Genomic DNA, 16,068 nt, shown 5'->3' on the forward strand with positions numbered 1-16,068 from the left:
ATAAATAGTCTTGAAATCTTTAACATAAATCATGAGTCAAAAGTCGTAAATGCGGAATAATAGAAGCGCTGGTCCTCGGGTTGTGTGCACCTTCAGTCCAATCAAATCACCCATCAAGTCCTCCCTCAATACCACCTGCATCCATCACACCTAGTGAGTCTAAAGACTCAACACATCATAATCTTTATAACAAGTAATACGTAATACAGTCAACATATAACGGTGAAAAATATTTGTACTTAAAATATCGTTTTCATGAAAATGCATAAACATAACCATTTTCGTAAACATTTCCATGATGCATAAACTTTAAACATAAACATTTTCATGACATGCATAAATAAATCCTTAACTTTTCCTCGACATGACATAAACATTTAACATGATCATAAACATTTTCCTTTATCTTTAGTTGAATTCAGATCGTTAATTGTGACTTTCCTCAACATGACATGACATGACGATGGATCCATCTACATAAAACCACAGTACTGGGCGGCGGGGACATCAACGACACTCTCACCAGTCGACTGAGCCTTGGTGTCACGCCCCGAGCCCTGGCCCGCGGCTGCGTGACTGCACAATGGGCCCCTATAGCAACTACTTCGTATTCGTCCTCGCTTTACGAAAATGATTAATCCAAGTTGCTATAGAACTCCATTGTAAGCCATTATAAACTCATTTTAAATCTTTGTATTTTTCGATGTGGGACAAGGGTGTCACAATCACCCCTCCTTCAGAACGCGACGTCCTCATCGCGGCCTGACCCCTCGATCCACCAGCACCGAGAATCTTGAGGTGACTTCTACAGGTTCAAGAGGTGGCTCCCGTCATGTAGCACTTTGCCCCGCAGGTTCAAGAGGTGGCTCCCATGCACGTAGCACTTTGCCCCGCATAGCACTTATTTCCCGGTGTTCCATGCCGGTGACCGGCTCTGATACCATTCTGTCACGCCCCGAGCCCTGGCCCGCGGCTGCATGACTGCACAATGGGCCCCTATAGAAAGTACTTTGTATTCGTCCTCGCTTTACGAAAATGATTAATCCAAGTTGCTATAGAAGTCCATTGTAAGCCATTATAAACTCATTTTAAATCTTTGTATTTTTCGATGTGGGACAAGGGTATCACACCATACGGTTTTTATAATGGGCTTAACTTTAATAAATAGTAAAAGATGATTAATGGCACAAATAGATTGGCTTATTTGAAATCACAAAATCATGATTTCAAAATTTTCATATTTCAATTTGATAGTAATCATTAAGAATTTCAATTGCCTTACATCTAAATAAGTGAAATGCATATTTCATGAAAACAGGAGTATCTTTTTTTCAGAAAATTATATTGTAAACACATGACAGGCACTTAGAAAGCATAGATAAGAAAAATTACAACACCAATCAGATTGTTAAGTAATCCTAGGGAGTCCATGCAAGAAACAATATAAAAAAAGAAATAAAAATTCCAAATTCTAAATTCACATCGTGACAGAGACAATGATTACATGTGTTAAGAATAACAAAGTTGTCCGCTTCAGTAGACGGAAATGAAATTTCAACTTTCTGTTGAAATAATAACAACCCCAGGGTTCAGTAGATGAAGTTTTCTACAACTAACATGAAAAACTTAACAAAAGACAAACTAAAAAAAAATATCAGCAAGAACACCAAACAGCACAAACACATTTCATATTCACCACAACTGTGGGGACCCGGACGCTAATCAAATTCTTAATCATCATTGAGACTAATTAATCAATTAAAAAACAAGGTCTAAATTTTTTTTTTTAAAATGCGGAACGTAGTGAAATCAAATAATGTACAACTCAGTACAAAAGAAAGTACAAGTCATGTACTGTCTACAAATCAGTAAAACTAAGGTTCAACATCTAAATATCAAGTGTCAAAACCCTATATACATCCAATTCCGAAGTCTCCACTCTATCACGATCTCTCTTCATCTCCTGGACCCTAAACCTGTCCCACCTGTTGTCATGTACACATACAAACAAGACAACAGCCGGATAATTCCGGTGAGAATATAATCCCAGTATAAATCAACGAAACATTCAATCATATAAACGAATATAAAGCATGTAACAGGTAACAGCAACATGTATCAAAATCTGAAACATAATCAATCATAAACTGTCGACCATGCTCGTAACTCTACAGTTCAGACTAGACTCAATCCTAGTCTAGGGATCCCGGTTTCCAGATGTGGTGTTCCTATATTGAATTCTGTAATAGAAGGAACTGTGATTCTATTTACTCGATATAACCAAATATGGTGTTCCTATATCGAATTTCGTAATAGAAGAAATTCAAATTCTATTTACTCGATATAACCAAACATCTGGTGTCCCGACCTAACCGTCATAGACTGTAGCTTTATCGCTAATATCCTATCTTGAGACATCGTGAAATGTGCCCGTGGCGATCCCGCCACTATCAGGCACTTTCGTCCCTAGATTTCTATACTATCTTGTGACATCGTGCCATGTGCTCGTGGCGATCCCGCCACTATCAGGCACTTCTGTCACAAGATTACTCGTCTGATACCTGCTATCTATAAATCAAGAAGACAAGTACATCAGTCCAATCAATGCAATAAAGTAAAGTATGTGATTTAGGAAAACTCAAGTCTAAACCGACTCAAGTCGATCTCCCAATACCACATTGACTTATACCTTCCGTTTGTAGTCTCGGTCTGAAGCAATATCAGTTCTGAACTCAAGATTGTCTCTGTAAATTGGAAATGACATATCTAGAATACTAATATCAATATTCCATTCTCAATTCGACACTGAAACTGATTAATCTGGATTTAATTCAAATTATCGGCATAATGGTACAAACTCAGTATCCCCGTCAATACCACATCACCAGATAAAAATTCCCTCAATTCATAATCAATACCAATACAGTCTGATATCATATCTCAGTCAGTTAACTTTAGAAAATCACAACAATTCCATAATCAGTCCGTTTTTTAATCTGACTTCGATTCTATGATGTCTAACATGTCAAGAACATCATATATGAATCCTAATCAATTCTGACAATATCATAATTTCAAAACATGTCAACACGTAGTAAAACTTACGTCCAGTTGTAGCCTACGTCGATAGGATTACAGTACTGAAGTCGGATTACAATTTGGACGGACGGATTTCGAACGATAGTAATTTGAATCCCAAGAATCTAAATTTTCCCTCGGCTCTCGTTTTGTTTTCTGAAGAATGAATTGCATGTATATAAATATATATATATATATACACTTCGTTCATGCAGTAAGCCAAGTGGCTCGGTGTGCCTATTGCACGTCTCGCGCATATGTGTGACATCATACGGCACATATGCACGAGACCTACTGGTCTGCGCACCTAGCTTATCGGCAGCTCGCGCATATGTGCGAGGTTTTCTGGAACTTCCATTTTATTTCTCGGATGACTCGCGCATATGCGCGCACTACTTCCGCGCATATGCGCGAGGTTCTCTGGACATCACCCATTCCTTTGCACTGGCTTGCGCATATGCGCGACATCTTCCGCGCATATGCGCGAGGTCTTCTGCCTGTTTGGCGCATGTGCGCCAATGCTACTGTCCTCGCACATTACTTTTCACACGCGATCTCATTTCGTGTCCCGATTGATTCTCTCATAATCATATCAAATTATAAGTCAATAATTTCAGATTACTAGGATTAAATTTCCGGGCATTACATTTCTCCCCCCCCCCCCCAAGATACGATTTCGTCCTCGAAATCACAGGCAATCAATCATATCAATAGGGAGTATATACAGAAACTGTATAAGGAATGTAATAGAATTTTACATCAGTGAAACAATGCTGGGAATTCTTGTCTCATATCAGATTCAATCTCCCACGTAGCTTCTTCGATGCCATGACGAGTCCATTGAACTTTCACAAGAGGAATCGTCTTTGTTCTGAGCTGTTTTTCTTTACGATCGATAATCCAAATCGGTTTCTCGACATAACTCAATGTCTCATCCAGCTCGGTCTCGTCTAGCTGCAACACGTGAGAATCATCAGGGAGATACTTCCGCAGCATGGATACATGAAAAACATCATGTATTCTTGATAATAAAGGCGGCAAGGCAAGTCGATAGGCATGATCTCCTATCTTTTCTAGAATTTCATAAGGACCCACATATCTTGGAGACAATTTCCCTTTCTTGCCAAATCTGACAACACCTCTGAAAGGAGAAATCTTCAGGAATACTCGGTCTCCTACCTCAAATACCAACGGTCGTCATCGAAGGTTGGCATATTTGGCTTTTCTGTCCTGAGCTGCCTTCATTTTCTTCTGAATAAGTTTCACTTTTTCAGTCATATCTCTGATCATATCCGGTCCAGTCTCATGAACTTCAGAGATATCATCCCAGTACAAAGGGGATCGACACTTATTTCCGTAAAACGCTTCAAATGGTGCCATTTCAATACTCGTTTGATAACTATTGTTGTATGAAAATTCACAAAGAGGCAATGCATCTTGCCAATTAGTGATAAAATCAAGCACTACAGCTCTCAACATATCTTCCAATGTCTGAATCGTCCACTCTGACTGTCCATAGTCTGGGGATGATATGCGGTACTCAGATGTAGTTTTGTACCTAGAGCTTGCTGCAAACTCTGCCAGAAGTGCGAAGTAAACCGAGGATCACGATCTGAAACAATGGACTTCGGCACTCCATGTAATCTAACAACCTCTTTGACATAGATATCGGCCATCTGATCATATCTATACGTCATTTTGTATGGAATAAAACATGCAGATTTGGTCAATCGATCAATTACAACCCAAATCGCATCATAACCTCTGGACGATCTCGGTAACTGCGTCACAAAATCCATGGAAATGTATTCTCATTTCCATTCAGGAATGGACAAACTCTGCAACAATCCTCCGGGTTTCTTCCTCTCAGCTTTCACATGTTGGCAATTCAGACACTTGGCTACAAATTCAATAACATCAGATTTAATTTGCTTCCACCAATATTGTGTCCTTAAATCATTATACATTTTCCTGCTACCAGGTTGGATGCTAAAATGACTGTTGTGCGCTTCTGTCAGTATTCGCTGTCTCAATTCTGAAACATTTGGCACAACCATACGATTATTCACATACAAAACACTATCCCGAACCTGATATTCCGATTGATGACCAGCTCTGACCATTGCAATCGAATTCTGTACGTGTTGATCATCTTTTTGTGCTTCTTTGATTTTCAATATCAACTCTAGTTCGACTTGAATCGTATATAATCTCAGAGGTTGACAATCTGTTTCGAAAGCTAATCTAGACAAACAACAGTCTTTTATCAAATTCGAGACACCTATCGTTGATAAGGATAGTGCACATATCTTTCGACTTAGCGCATCTGCTGCTGCGTTGGATTTCCCTGGATAATATTTTATTTCACAATCAAAGTCTTTAGTAAATCCAGCCATCTTCGCTGTCTCATATTCAATTCTGATTGGGAAAACAAATATTTTAAGCTTTTGTGATCAGAATATATTTCAAATTTCTCACCATACAAATAATGCCGCCATATATTCAATGCAAAGACTATGGCTACCAATTCAAGATCATGGATTGGATAACGAGATTCATGGGGTTTCAGCTGTCTCGAGGCATAAGCAATCACATGCCCCTGCTGCATCAAAACACAACCCAATCCGCGGTGAGATGCATCACAATAAACGACAAAATCACCAGTACCTGAAGGAATCGTCAACACAGGCGCACTGGTCAATTTCTTTTTCAATTCCAGAAAACTGGATTCACAGTCTTCTGACCAAATAAATGGAGCATTTTTCTGAGTCAACTGTGTAATTGGTTTGGCAATACTCGAAAAATCTTTAATGAATCGGCGATAATATCCTGCCAAACCCATAAAACTGCGAATCTCGGGTACTGATGTCGGTCTCGGCCACGAAATCACGGGCTCAACCTTACTGGGATCAACGGATATCCCGTCTCCGGATATAATATGTCCTAGAAATATTACCTGTTTCAACCAAAACTCGCATTTCGACAGTTTAGCATATAATTTCTCCGCCCTCAAAATTCTCAACACAGTTCTTAAGTGCTCAGCATGCTCCATCACATTCTTTGAATAAATCAAGATATCATCAATGAATATGATAACAAAATCACAGATATCTCTGAAAGATGCGATTCATCAATCCCATAAATACCGCTGGTGCATTCGTCAAACCAAATGGCATGACAATAAATTCATATTGTCCATACCTGGTTCTGAATGCAGTCTTAGAGATATCAGAGTCCCTGGCTCTAAATTGATGGTATCCAGATCTCAAGTCGATCTTGGAATACACCGAAGAACCCTGCAACTGATCAAATAAATCATCAATACGAGGCAATGGATATTTATTCTTTACAGTTGCCTTGTTCAGTTGCCTGTAGTCGATACAAAGTCTCATCGACCCATCTTTCTTTCTCACGAACAGTACTGGAGCACCCCAAGGAGATACACTCGGTCTAATATACCCCTTAGCCAGTAAATCCTCCAACTGTTCTTTCAACTCGATCGGTTCCATCCTGTATGGAGCCCTCGAAATCGGAACTGTTCCTGGCATTAACTCAATGCTGAAGTCTATTTCTCGAATCAGAGGCAATCCAGGAATCTCATCTGGAAAGACATCAGCAACTTCACACACCACTGGCAAGTCTGCCAATGATGGGCTCGTCTTCAGTAAATCAACTGAATATACCAGGAATCCATCCGCTCCTTTCTGCAATAGTCGAGTCATATGCATTGCAGATATCAAAGGAATTCGAGCTCGAGAACCCTTACCATAAAATTTCCACTCCTCTGCCATTTCAGGTCTGAACCGAACAATCTTGTGGAAACAATCAACTGTAGCTCGGTACTTGGCTAGCATATCGATACCGATAATACAATCAAAATCAGACAAACCAAGCACAATACAGTCTAACTCAATCGTATGCCCATCGTACTGCAGTATACAAGATTTCACAGACTTCACCGATATCAAACCTGTTCCTAACGGGGAAGAAACAGACACTACCGCAGACAATGACTCAATAGGTAATGCACGACTCAATGCAAACCTCTCAGAAATAAAAGTATGTGATGCACCAGTATTAATCAATACATATGCAGGATAACCAGAAATAAAACAGTTACCTGCAACTACATCGTCAGGTGCATCCTGTGCCTGCTCCTCAGTCAACGCAAACACTCGGGCCTGCTGTCTCGGAGGCTGGCTCAATGTCTGGCTTCCTCCGGGCCCCTGCTGTGACTGAGTAGACGGTGCTGGCTGGAAATAATGAACGGCAGATGGTTGTCTACCTGCCTGAGCCACTGATCCCGATGACTCAGCTGCCTGTGATCCCTGGGCACTCCTCTGGGGACACACTCGGGCGAAGTGTCCCTGCTGTCTACAGATACGACAGCTGCCAACCACTCCTCGGCACTGCTCTGTGGAATGCCTCCCTCCACAAGTGCTACAGTATGGTCCTGTATAACTCTGGCTCTGACTGATCTGTCTCGAGCCGCTTGAACTGGACGAGCTAGTTCCCGATTTCTTGAATTGCTTCCCTCTAGCCTTCAAGAAATCCTTCTTCTTGCTAGCACTACCACTCTCGAATCTGAGAGGTGGTTGCTGTGGTGCCAGTGCTGGAGGCACAAACAAAGCTTCTCTCTGTCTCAATAAACCGGCTTCAGCTCATTTAGCTCGGTTCAGTGCGTCAGTAAAATTGTTTGGTCTTCCAGTGTTTACCAACGTAAATATTTCTGGATTTAGGCCATTTATGAACTGGTCCGCAACGGCCTCGTCATGCTCAGCTACATGGGGAGCAAATCGGAGCAGTGTAGAGAACTTGGCCACATAGTCCTCAATGTTTAACTGGCCCTGTCTCAAGTTTGCATTGTCCTTCCTATACGATACCGGAAAGAACCTTTGGTAAAATTCAGCTTTAAACACATTCCATGTAATGGCCGTACCTCGTTGTTCCAATGCTCGTTTCGTTGTAATCCACCAGTTTTTGGCAATGTCATGCAATTGGTGTCCTATCAGTTTCACCCTCTTCTCATCAGTATACTCCAACGATTCGAACATCATTTCAATATCGTCCATCGAACTCTCACACTCCACAGAATTCTCCGTACCCTTCAAAGTCGGTGGATGGAATGACTTAAACCTTTTCAACAATTTCTCCATGGGGGTAGCGGTCACATCCATGGGAGGATTCGATGTACTCCCTTGTTCTTGTATTCTTCTCGGAGGCATATCTGATAATCACAAGGATTAGCAATCACATAATAAATATGTCTTAGCCCCTTTCTGATCATCCTACCTCTGATCAAGAATCGGTTCTGATCCATATCCAATAATATACATTACCATATCAAAATCAGATAATTCAGGTAAACATGTATTAACATAATAAATCATGCTAGCAATCAAAAGCAGGAAAGAAAACATCAATCTACCCCGCTCACTAGCTCCTATCTCAATCTCAAGGATCTATCGCTCTGATACCACCTGTTGTGGGGACCCGGACGCTAATCAAATTCTTAATCATCATTGAGAGTAATTAATCAATTATAAAACAGGGTCTAAAATTTTTTTTTAAAATGCGGAACGTAGTGAAATCAAATAATGTACAACTCAGTATAAAAGAAAGTACAAGTCCTGTACTGTCTACAAATCAGTAAAACTAAGGTTCAACATCTAAATATCAAGTGTCAAAACCCTATATACATCCAATTCCGAAGTCTCCACTCTATCACGATCTCTCCTCATCTCCTGGACCCTGAACCTGTCCCACCTGTTGTCATGTACACATACAAACAAGACAACAACCGGATAATTCAGGTGAGAATATAATCCCAGTATAAATCAACGAAACATGCAATCATATAAACGAATATAAAGCATGTAACAGGTAACAGCAATATGTATCAAAATCTGAAACATAATCAATCATAAACTGTCGACCATGCTCGTAACTCTACAGTTCAGACTAGACTCAATCCTAGTCTAGGGATCCCGGTTTCCAGATGTGGTGTTCCTATATCGAATTCCGTACTAGAAGGAACTGTGATTCTATTTACTCGATATAACCAAATATGGTATTCCTATCGAATTCCGTAATAGAAGAAATTCCAATTCTATTTACTCGATATAACCAAACATCCGGTGTCCTGACCTAACCGTCATAGACTGTAGCTTTATCGCTAATATCCTATCTTGAGACATCGTGCAATGTGCCCATGGCGATCCCGCCACTATCAGGCACTTCCGTCCCAAGATTTCTATACTATCTTGTGTCATCGTGCAATGTGCTCGTGGCGATCCCGCCACTATCAGGCACTTCTGTCACAAAATTACTCGTCTGATACCTGCTATCTATAAATCAAGAAGACAAGTACATCAGTCCAATCAATGCAAATATCAATGCAATAAAGTAAAGTATGTGATTTAGGGAAACTCAAGTCTAAACCGACTCAAGTCGATCTCCAAATACCACATCGACTTATACCTTCCGTTTGTAGTCTCGGTCTGAAGCAATATCAGTTCTGAACTCAAGACTGTCTCTGTAAATCTGAAACGACATATCGAGAATACTAATATCAATATTCCATTCTCAATTCGACACTGAAACTGATTAATCTGGATTTAATTCAAATTATCGGCATAACGGTACAAACTCAGTATCCTCGTCAATAACACATCACCATATAACAATTCCCTCAATTCATAATCAATACCAATACAGTCTGATATCATATCTCAGTCAATTAACTTTAGAAAATCACAATAATTCCATAATCAGTCTGTTTCTTTATCTGACTTCGATTCTATGATGTCTAACATGTCGAGAACATCATATATGAATCCTAATCGATTCTGACAATAGCATAATTTCAAAACATGTCAACACGTAGTAAAACATACGTCCAGTTGTAGCCTACGTCGATAGGATTACAGTACTGAAGTCGGATTACAATTTGGACGGACGGATTTCGAACGATAGTAATTTGAATCCCAAAAAGCTAAATTTTCCTTCGGTTCTCGTTTTGTTTTCTGAAGAATGAATTGCATGTATATATATATATATATATATATATATATATATATATATATATATATATATATATATATATATATATATATATACACATTTCGCGCATGCAATAAGCCACGACATCATGCGGCGAACATGCGCGAGACCTACTGGTCTGCGCACTTAGCTTATCGGCAGCTCGCGCATATGCGCGCTTCATCTTCGCGCAGGTCTTCTGCCTGTTTGGCGCATGTGCACGCATACGTTCGCGCATGTGCGCCAATGCTACTGTCCTCGCACATTACTTTTCACACGCGATCTCATTTCGTGTCCCGATTGATTCTCTCATAATCATATCAAATTATAAGTCAATAATTTCAGATTACTATGATTAAATTTCCAGGCATTACAACAACATATTAACTTTTGAATTTTGTTAAGAAAAAAATTATGCGATTTTTTGTTTTTATAAGCAAGGAATAAAATCAGACAACATACCTCATACAATCTAGGAATTGACTGATCCAAGAGCGTAAACAACCGCCAAGCATCATATACCTAAACTAACATTCCCATACATGAAATTGTAATAGCCGAGCCCGGTGTACGGTACGATTTAAGTTTCGTTTGTTATTTGGGATATTTGATTAGATGTTCAGAGTTGTATTTTTGGGCTATAGTATTGTTAGTTTTATTGTCTTGAGGTATTAGATGATGTTGGTTGTTCGTTTCAGCGTTTCGGTTTGATTTTTGTTGCATGGGAATAGTGTTTTGCCGTGAGCACACCGCACCCGCGGCGTTGTAGTGACCGCCCCCGCGGTGGAGACCGCACCCGCGCTGTTTGCAGTGCCGCACTCGCGCTGTTCGAGTTCCAGATTTTTTTGAGATGCCGTAGCCATTGCGCACCCGCGGTCCTTGTGTTGGCGCACCCGCGGTGAAGGTATGGGCGAGATATTTAGTCGATTTTGGAGTGGTTGGCCATCACTTTTCCTTTTTCTTTCCTTCTCATTTTCGCATTTCTCTCCATTGCAAGGGTTTTTGGTCATTTCTTTCACTTCCTATCTTCGATTCAAGCGTTTGTTTGGAATTTCGACTTGAGATCGACGTTCTCCTTGGTGCTAGGAAGCTTGGGTAAGCTTTTGGTGCGATTCTGTTAAGGTTGTAAATTAAGAGTTGTTTAGGTTGGTTGTTTATGTGGATTTATGGATTATTTAGCTTGTAATCTTGGATATTTAGTTGATATTGGTGTTATTTGTGGATTATTTGTTGTAGGTGGTGATCAAGAGCTAAGTTGAGGTGTTTGTTGTGGTTTGTAAGTGGAAATTCATTCCTTTTGCTCACATGATTTTATATGTATGTGTTTCAAAGAGTTTATTGTGTTATTCCCTTTCATTTGATCCATAGTATGTATTGTTATATGTATTGGAGGCATTGTATGTCTCATTATTGATTAAAGGGAATACAAAGAGATATATAGAGTTCAAAGTGATTGTTAAAACCAGAGAAGAATTTAAATGTTTTCGGATTGATAAATACATAGTCAGAGATTGCATGCAATATTAGATGATCATCGCCCAGAGGCTTATATCCCTCAGAGTTATCGGTATTTATATCGATTTGGGATACGAGCAACCCCAGAGCAGAGATACTATTGATATCAATCCCCAGAGCAAAAGATAAATACCATCATATTTTATGCTATTGCTATATTATTGATATTCAGAGTTTACAGTTCAGAGTTGATGGTATTTATGATTTCAAAGAGATGTTTTACAGAGTTATTGTTCATTGTTATATAAGAGTTCCACTTGCTGAGATTTATTCTCATTTCAGTTATTTTCATGTGATGCAGATCAGAGTGGTGCCTCGGGACGTTGACTGTAGATCGGGGGTCATATGCATACACCGTTGGAAGGAGGATTTTGGCATGATCATAGGAATGATATTTTGTTTTTGTTATGTCATTTAAATGATCATGTATTTATTTTGTAAAGATATTGATGATATGTATTTTGAAACTCCTTCCGTATATTTTAAAGAGAAAATTTTATTTCCGCTGCGTATTTATTTTAAAAGAGGTCAGGGTGTCACATTTAGTGGTATCAGAGCGGTGTTCTTCGGACCAATGCATATGACTTCGTCTACTTTCAACTGTCCGGGTATGTTTTCTTTGCATCTATCTATTGTTATGTATTGATTGGTATCTTGTGAGCATTGTAGAGTAGAGGATGCCTCCTAAGCGTAAGGCGTCAGAGGGGGAGGATAGTTCGTCCTCGAGAGTTGTCGACGAGTTCGGCAAGTTACTGAAGGAGCAGGCTAAGGTTCACAGTGAGCAGATCCAGCAGTTGCTTAGACTGCAAGGAGCAGGCCAGGGCAGAGGCCAAGGTAGAGGGCAGGTTGCTCCAGCTAGCAGTTGGTTCTGATGCTATCTTTTCTGCGTTTAAGAGGATGGATCCACCCGAGTTTCCAGGCAGCTCCGATCCTTTAGCTGCAGTAGAGTGGGTCAAGGCTTTGGAGGCGATTTTTGATCATCTCCACTATGAGGACAGAGACCGTATCAGTTGTGCTGTTTTCATGCTGGTTAAAGCTGCACGTTTGTGGTGGAATGCGACCAAGGTTGGCATTGATGTTTCTACTTTGAAGTGGTCTGAGTTTACTGAGCTTTTCTACGACAAGTACTTTCCTGATGCACTGCGAGCGAGGAAGGTCACAGAGTTCTTGGAGCTTCGTCAGGGGAGCTTGAATGTGGACGAGTATATTCTCAGGTTCGAGGAGGGTTGCCTTTTTGCTCCGTACATTGCTACCAGTGATAAAGATAAAGGTGCTCACTTCATTCGAGGCCTTAGAGCGGAGATCAGGCGTGATATCAATATGTCCAAGGCTGTGACTTTCAAGGAGATTGTGTCCAAGGCGTTGCTAGCAGAGCAGGACGAGAAGGATATCGCCAGGGAGAGACAGGCGAGGCACCAGGCTAATGTTCAAAGAGGCCAGAGTTCAGGTCAGCGTGGCAGAGATCGATTCAAGGGGAAGGGCAAGGTGGATCAGAGTCCTAGGCCACCGTCAGTGCCAGTTGCTCCGTCTGATTCTGAGAGATCTTTGTGTCCCAAGTGTGGCAGACCTCATCGTGGAGAGTGTAGATTTGGCACTCGTTCTTGTTATCGTTGTGGCATGCCAGGCCATATTTCCAGAGATTGTCCTAGGGGAGCTAGCCAGGAGAAGGTGCAGGGTCGTATCTTTTCGATGACTAAGGAAGGTATTAATCGTAATTCTTCTGTAATCTCTAGTTACATTTTAATTTCAGGCAGAGTAGCTACTACTTTGATTGATACTGGTGCTACTCATTCTTTTATGTCTGAATTGTTTTTGAGATCTTTGGGTATAGTTCCTTCTGTTATTCCCCTCCAGCTTAGTGTTGTTTTGCCTTCGGGAGATGTTTTGTGCCCGACTTCCATAGTGTATGCGTGCCCCGTTCGTTTTGTTGATCGAGAGGTCTTTGCTGATTTGATTGTGATCCCGATGGTTGCCTTTGATGTTATTCTTGGCATGGATTGGCTGTCGACCTATCGTGCTGTTATTGATTGCGTTGCTAAGACGGTGACTTTTGCAGATGATGGCCAGGGAGGAGTTCTCGCCAGCTCAGGTACTTCGCTGGTCCTTCCTTTTATTTCGTGTCTTGATGCTGAGAGGCTATTGTGTAGAGGTTGTGATGTTTTTCTAGCATCTGTTGTGGATATGGATAGACTGATTAAGTTGAATATTGATGATATTGATGTGGTGAGGGAGTTTGCGGATGTGTTTGAGGATGATGTTCCGGGTTTGCCGCCGGATAGAGATGTAGAGTTTGTTATTGATCTTGCTCCAGGTACGGTTCCTATTTCTAAGGCTCCGTATAGGATGGCTCCTACCGAGATGAAAGAGTTGAAGACGCAGTTGCAGGATCTTCTAGATAAGGGTTTCATTCGTCCGAGTTCTTCGCCTTGGGGAGCTCCGGTTCTATTTGTTAAGAAGAAGGACGGGTCTTTGCGTCTGTGTATCGATTACAGAGAGCTCAACAAAGTGACGATCAAGAACAAGTATCCGTTGCCACGGATTGACGATCTATTTGACCAACTCCAGGGTGCCACTGTTTTCTCGAAGATTGATCTTCGGTCTGGCTACTATCAGTTGAAGGTTAGGGAGTCTGATATCCCTAAGACGGCTTTCAGGACCAGGTATGGTCACTATGAGTTTCTCGTGATGTCTTTTGGTTTGACCAATGCCCCTTCTGTTTTCATGGACCTGATGAACCGTGTGTTCAAGCCGTATTTGGATAGCTTCAGTCATTGTCTTTATCGACGATATATTGATCTATTCCAAGACCAGAGAGCTTCATTCAGAGCATCTCAGAGTTGTTCTCCAGTTGCTGAGAGAGCGGAGGTTGTTTGCTAAGTTGAAGAAGTGTGAGTTTTGGCTGGATCAGATTTCTTTTCTAGGCCATGTCGTTTCGAGGGATGGCATTGCTGTTGATCCGATGAAGATAGAGGCGATTCAGAAGTGGCCTATTCCTACGACTGTTTCAGAGGTACGCAGTTTCCTTGGTTTGGCGGGTTATTATCGTCGTTTTATTTCGGATTTTTCCAAGATTGCCCTGCCATTGTCCAATCTGACAAGGAAGACTGTGAAGTTCGAGTGGTCTATAGATTGCCAGAGCGCATTTCAGGAGTTGAAGGATAGATTGACGTCAGCTCCTATTCTCGCATTGCCCAGTGGTTCAGAGGATTTTGTGGTCTTTACCGATGCGTCGAAGAAGGGTCTCGGTGCAGTGTTGATGCAGAGAGGTAAGGTCATTGCCTATGCTTCTCGCCAGTTGAAGGATTATGAGAAGAATTATCCGACGCACGATTTGGAGCTAGCAGCTGTGGTTTTCGCCCTTAAGATTTGGAGACATTATCTGTATGGCAAAAAGTGTGAGATCTTCACAGACCACAAGAGTTTGAAGTATCTGTTCTCGCAGAAAGAGCTCAATATGCGGCAGAGGAGGTGGTTAGAGCTTGTCAAGGATTACGATGTAACTATCAGTTATCACCCAGGGAAGGCGAATGTTGTGGCTGATGCTTTAAGCCGCAAGTCGAGTGTTTCATTGAGTTCTTTGATTCAGAGACCGTTACTGATGGATTTGCAGAGAGAGGATATTGATCTGGTGATTCCAGGCACCATTGCTCGTCTTTCAGCGTTAGTTATTCGATCTTCATTGACGGACAGGATTCGTAGAGAGCAGTCGACTGATGTTCAGTTGACAGAGTTGAGAGATAGAGCAGAGATTAGAGGTAATTCAGAGTTTGCCTTGAATGGTGATGGTTTGGTGACTTTCAGAGGTCGTATTTGTGTTCCTGTTGGCGATGATATTCGTAGAGATATTCTGACAGAGGCTCATACCGCGCCGTATTCGATTCATCCAGGCAGTACGAAGATGTATCAGGATCTTCGTCGACTCTACTGGTGGCCAGGTATGAAGAAGGATGTTGCCGTGTTCATTTCTCAGTGCCTTACTTGTCAGCAGGTGAAGATTGAGCACCAGAGACCTGCTGGGACATTGTTGTCGTTGCCGATTCCTCAGTGGAAGTGGGAGCATATTACGATGGATTTCGTGACTGGTCTTCCCAGAGTGCGGAGAGGTTTCAATTCTATTTGGGTTATCGTTGATAGATTGACTAAGTCAGCGCACTTTCTTCCAGTCAAGACGACGTATTCGATGAACCAGTATGCCGAGGACTACATAGCAGAGATTGTCAGACTTCATGGTGTTCCTGTGTCGATCGTGTCTGATCGTGACCCAGATTTACTTCAGAGTTTTGGAAGAGTTTGCACAGAGCTATGGGTTCGCGATTAGCGTTCAGTACAGCCTATCATCCTCAGAGTGATGGTCAGTCAGAGAGAGTCATTCAGATTCTTGAGGATATGCTCAGAGCGTGTACTATAGACTTTCCAGGTAGCTGGGATTCTTTG

The 16,068-nt window shown here is 41.3% G+C and overlaps 1 long non-coding RNA gene across 1 annotated transcript; it reads left to right on the top strand.

Annotated features, from left to right (window-relative positions):
• Positions 1–11,163: 11,163 nt before the first annotated feature.
• Positions 11,164–12,009, top strand: LOC140813301 (uncharacterized). The gene is made up of 3 exons (XR_012113877.1): positions 11,164–11,214; positions 11,356–11,395; positions 11,936–12,009. It is a non-coding gene; the product is annotated as an uncharacterized lncRNA (long non-coding RNA).
• Positions 12,010–16,068: the final 4,059 nt, after the last annotated feature.

Source organism: Primulina eburnea, chromosome 14 (assembly GCF_022965805.1).
Source record: "Primulina eburnea isolate SZY01 chromosome 14, ASM2296580v1, whole genome shotgun sequence".
Classification (NCBI taxonomy): Eukaryota; Viridiplantae; Streptophyta; class Magnoliopsida; order Lamiales; family Gesneriaceae; genus Primulina; species Primulina eburnea.